The 6,000-nt window shown below is 17.9% G+C and overlaps 1 pseudogene, besides 2 other annotated features; it reads right to left on the bottom strand.

Annotated features, from left to right (window-relative positions):
• Positions 1-2,144: 2,144 nt before the first annotated feature.
• Positions 2,145-2,700: a repeat region.
• A 552-nt stretch (positions 2,701-3,252) lies between these two features.
• EHI_046700 lies at positions 3,253-4,176 on the bottom strand (annotated as a pseudogene).
• Positions 4,177-5,741: 1,565 nt separating this feature from the next.
• Positions 5,742-6,000: part of a repeat region that runs on past the window's edge.

Here is a 6,000-nt window from a genome sequence, read left to right as displayed (position 1 = left end):
ATAACAACATAATAGAAATAATCAATATTTCAATTATTAAAATACTTAATATGTTAAAATATCAATATTGTTAATACTTCGTTTTGTTTATTGAAGATGAAATAAAAATAATTTAATCATATTTCATTCTTTTATTTTGATTATTTAACATCATTATTATCATTCATACTAATTGATAATCCATTAATAAAAATATAATCATTGTGACTAAATAAAAATAAATAATTGTTTAATAGAAATAAAAAATTGTAATAATAAATATATTTCAAAAGTAATGTAAAATTATTTATTCATTTTTTTATTCAATCATAACATTACAAATTTATTTTTATTTAATGATGTTTGTATTTCAAACCAAAACAACAAAAACAACATGTCATGTTAAATTATCGATAAATTTATTCATTGATTTTTAAATATTTTCTATTTCCTTTATTTCAAAAATACATTTTTAATGTAACATTAAATAAAAATAATATTAATAGAAAAATTGTCTTAAATTACAATAATTAAAATAATGGTTATGTAACATTCGATAAAATATTTTATTTTAAAAAAAATATTTTGTTGTTTTTCATTTAAATAAAATATAATTGTGATGAAAATTTAAAAAAAAATGTAAAATTGTAGTTATTTATTTCAAATGAAAATGAAATGTTTTTAATAATAAATAACTTCAATTCATCAAATTGATAAATAATTGACATGTTTAATTATTATTTAAAACGACTATCAATTAACAACAATCAATGAATATTAAACAGATTAAATTACTTATCCTTTGAAATATAATTGGTGAAAAGTACATTTTGTAAATTCAAAATGGAGAAGAATGTTTTCAAAGAAACAAAATGAACATCATGAGAAAGTGATAAATGAAATATATTTGTTATTAATACATCTGTATTACAAGACACGGAAAGAATGTATCTGAATAAATGGTTGATTATATTAAAAAAGAATAAAAATCAGTATTGTTTTGAATTTCAACCAGAATTTACACAAAATAATAAAACAATGAATAAAATGATATTGAATATTTTTTCCAATACTAGACATTCAGAGACTTGTTTGTATAGTATTGATCAAATGTTATTATTCTATTTATAAAAAAGTTCTTAAAGAAAAGGAAAAAAATAAAAGTAGATGAATATCAACAAAAATTGTTTGAACTTTTAATGGAATAACTGTAAAATATTCATTTTCTAGTGTGTTTTATCGATTCAAATTATTCATCTTGTTATGATAATAGACAAAGATAAAATGAAAATGTAATGGTGTTGACAATGATAATATTATCAATATCAATTAATGTAGAATAAATGAAAAAGAGATATTGGTTATCATACTATTAATGAAGAAAAAGATAAAAAAGTACAAAACGTTAAACAAGAAAGGAATAATCAAATAAATAAAAATAAAGAAATTGCAAAGAAATAAAAGAATGAAATACATAGAAGAAATTAATTATAATAAATGAGAAGTTGAAAGAACTGAAACTAAATAAATTATTCTTCCTAAAAAATCAACAGGAAGAAGAACAAGAAAGAAATGAAAGAAATAAATAGAAAACAAAATTACCAAAATATTTGTGTTTGTAAAATCAAATAAAACAATAAGAAGAGATTGAATTTATTGATAAAGAATAACTAAAAAATAAATTGTCAATACTATTTATCATAAAGAAGAAACAATTAAAAGGATAATAAGTATGTATAATGATAAAACATCATCGAAAGACGATATGATTTTATTTCTACCATATACCTGATGAAGTAATTTAAAAAAAACATTAAATAAACTAAATGAATTTTTATTTAAATTTATTTTCAATAATTTAATATAAAATATGATAGTTTATATTTTAAATAAATAATAATTTAAATAGAAAGCATAATAAATGAAATAATTAATTAATGTAAGAAATATGAATGTCAAATAACATTTTATTCATTGAAATATTACTTATTTATCATTCTTTTTATTTCATTTTATTTAAATTTAATTATTCTCATTAATATTCATTTCATTACTTTATTAATATTGATTATTTATTAATTTGAAAATACAACAATAAATCATTCTTTTTTATTTATTTCTTTATTTGTTATTTCAACAACATCAAACTAAAAAGATGCATTCTATGAAACATCACACAAACACCAATACAATTCATGTTTTGACACCGTCTGTAGTTATTATCTGGTTATGATGGTGTCTTTGAATTAGAAATATATTGGTTAGTGCTGCAAAAATGCATCATTTTATTGTGGTGGAATGTTACTTATTGTAATATAAGAATAGGTATTATTAATAAAAAATTTAAGAAATATCTGAAGGTATTAACTAAGAAAAAAATTTATTAAGGTATGGTTAAGACTAAAAGGAATTAATCATAGTTATATAGTGGGAATGAAATACTCTCTTCTCTCTTTCATAAAATAAAGAAAAATAAAAATGTTTAAAATTAAATCAGAAAACAAACAAAGGATTAAAAAGAAAGAATAAGCAGAAAATTTTGAGAAACTTTAATAGGAAGAAATAAAACAAAGAAGTGCTTTTATCATTTCCAAGAAAAAACTTGTGATAAGTTAAACAATGAAATTATTCTTTTTTTAATAGCGAAGGGATGTGATTAGTCTCCCCTAAACTAGGGAGAATAGATGAAAATTCTATTAACACTCAATTAACTATTTTTATTTATTTCAGGTTATTTATGTGATATTTTAGATTTTTTATCGCCTTCGTTATTTATTTTTCTTTCTTAATCTTTTGATGTATTTTATTGAAACCATTTATTTGTTGATTTAAATATAATTATTTGTCAATAAAACACGATTTTTCATTTATTTCATATCCATTTTAAATAAAATTCTTAGTTATATTCATTACAATAATTAAATAATTTATCAATAAATAAAGAAGAAATAATTTAATTAAAATATAAATGAGAAATATTATTTGAAATTAAATTAATGAATAAATAATAAATTAAGAATGAATAAAAATAATGTCATTAATCACAATTCATTCAAAACATAAAACACATTAATAACAGTCAATCAAAATATAAAAAGAAATTATGTATTAATAAAATACAATTAGTATCAAATATTATTCTTCTATTTATATTTTAATTTCATTGTTGTGTAATTTAATAATACATAATATATATCATGTAAAATTAGATTTATTCAAACAATGATAAATGTAAATTATTAAAAATAAATGATTGAAATGTGAATTATTCAGAGATATTCTATGTTAGTTTGATAAAATGTGTAAATAGTAACATCACATATATTTCATCAATTTTTGTATTGATACACCATTTCTCTCAACAATCTCGTTCAAAATGAATCAATAACTATCAAATATTCTTTTCTATCAATAACATAATATCTAACACCATAAATTTCATATTTCAAAATAATGAAGTTATTATGGTATTGAGTATCAATATATCATCCATTATTTTGTATAATTAGAATTTAACAGAGGATTCATCAATTAAAGCATCATTAAGATATTGTGAAAATACTGTTTTAACTTCAATTTTATTATTTCTTGTAATTCTGTTATAATTTATGATTTTAGTAATTGATTTTAAATCAATTCCAAAATTAGAATCCATTTCAGTGTATATTTAATTAATTTCTTTAGTATTTCCATTTCATATTATAATTATAAATATTTGAACAAAATCATTCATCACATCAATTATTTCCATTCTCATTACTACACTGAACAATATGTTCTTCTGAAATATCAAGTATCTTATCATCATCAACTTTCTCATTTATTATTCTTATTTCAATTGTTGCAATTGAATTGAATATGTAACATTATATACCATTCCATTCTTCTCTAATTTATGTTACTTTTCTTTATTTTCTCGTTTAAACTGATTCTGTTGATTGGATATTCATTTATTCAATTTCTCTTTTTCTTCATCAATTATTTTAATTTTAAAAAATTAATATATTTGTCATTCATCATTTCAGAAAATAGTCAATCTATAGATAATTTAAATATAGCAAACAAATATAGAGTTTTATTGAAGGTTGTTCTTCTTTTGATTAATTCAACTGTAATGAAATGTTTATTCTGTTTTTGGTAACTAATGTATTGAAATTAATTGAACATATAACACAAAATAACAAAATGAATATGAATATTGATGATATTTTTATTCTTTTTGAAGTTAAATATAAACATTTTGAAAATAATGAAATTTTGAATCAAAATGAAAAGTCTACAATGAATGATATTTCATGATGAGATTAAAGAAAGAATTAAAATAAATATTGAAATGTTGATTGAATTTAATATAAATCATTTATATTTAATGAAAATAAACAATCATTATCAAAATAAAATAACAAAATTGATATAATATTTCATTGTAAAATAATGAAGAATGTAATATATTTAAAATAAAGAAATGCACAAATAATAACAAGAAGAAAAATAATGTTTTTTTCATTCTTCATTGATAATACTATCTTTAACATTTTTATTAATTTAATTGAAGACATAAATGAATAAAGATGAATAAATGAATATTTAATTAATAAAAATGATGTCGGAATATGTATATTTATAATTATAATTAATATTATATATTTATATTCAATTAGTGTTATTTATTCTATATTTTTATTGTATTATTTCTATGGTTATTCATTTTGATATTTTATCAATTTATTTAATTAATGAAATGAAGAATAATACATCATTATATATTATCATTCATTAAATTTAATATTCATTTTATTCCTTTATATAATATTAATATTATTGATTATTTATTTCAATTGATTGATGTATTGATATTTGCCATTCATATTTATTTATTTTGTTTATGAAAATTGTTGAATGATATTTAAAAAAGAAGATAAATATTATAACATTAAAAATGAATAATAAAATAATTTGTAAAGTAATGAAGAATAGAGTATTGTATTAATTGAATCAATACAATAAAACAAACATAAATAAATGAAATATTCATATAAATGAATTAAATTGATTCATCATTCTTATTTATTTGTTAATTGTATTACTCATTTGAATAAATAAAATGATAGAATAATATTCTAAGAAATGTATAATGATAAAATCTACAAATAATAGAAAGAATAATATAATAACAAGAATAAAAATGAAATATAGAAATACAAATAATAATTCATTTCTTATTAAATAAATACACAGCATTTTCAAATATGATAATTCAAAATGATAAAATAATATCAATAAATAACATTAAATGAAAATATTCACTATAAATTGAATTTCATAAATAAATAAAATAGATTCAATTCAAGTAAATAATAAATACAACAAATAAAATGAATATAAATAAAAATAATGATAAATGGGTACGAAAATTAGCAAAGAAAAAATGCATCTAAATAATTTACAAAAAAGAAAAAAGATGAAAAATATTTTGCATCAATAGATTTTTCCACTTATTATATTTTGTTCCTAAAAAAATAAAAAAAATATGATAAATACAGAATATGTAATTATTTATGTTTATATTTTATTATCAATTGTATTCATTTTGTATGAAATATTAATGAAGTAGATTATTTGATGAATCATATTTAATTATTTTTATTCTTTTTATTCTTTTATTTATATGTTATTTATATCTGATTATATTATTTATATCATCTGTTTATCTATATATTATTATATTCTTATTATTTTATTATTTATTGATTTATTAATTAAGATCCTTTTCCAATGCAGGAAATACAACAAATTTTATTGCCATGGCTATTGTGTAAAGCCTTGACGTCTTGTAAAGAAAAGCAAACAAGACATAGAAATCCAAAGTCATACAATAAAACAAGAAATATCAATAGCAATAAATGGCATAACAACAATAATAATAAATATAAAAGTAAACGATATACCAAGGAAAAATGGTTTAGAAAACGAAAGACACAAAGAAAAACAAATAAGAAACAAGGTAAATATAATAATAAT

The sequence above is a fragment of the Entamoeba histolytica genome, genomic scaffold, assembly GCF_000208925.1.
Source record: "Entamoeba histolytica HM-1:IMSS scf_1104750517013 genomic scaffold, whole genome shotgun sequence".
Taxonomy (NCBI): domain Eukaryota; phylum Evosea; order Mastigamoebida; family Endamoebidae; genus Entamoeba; species Entamoeba histolytica.
The sequence above is the reverse complement of the archived record's forward strand: the minus strand, read 5'-3'. Positions and strand labels throughout refer to the sequence as shown.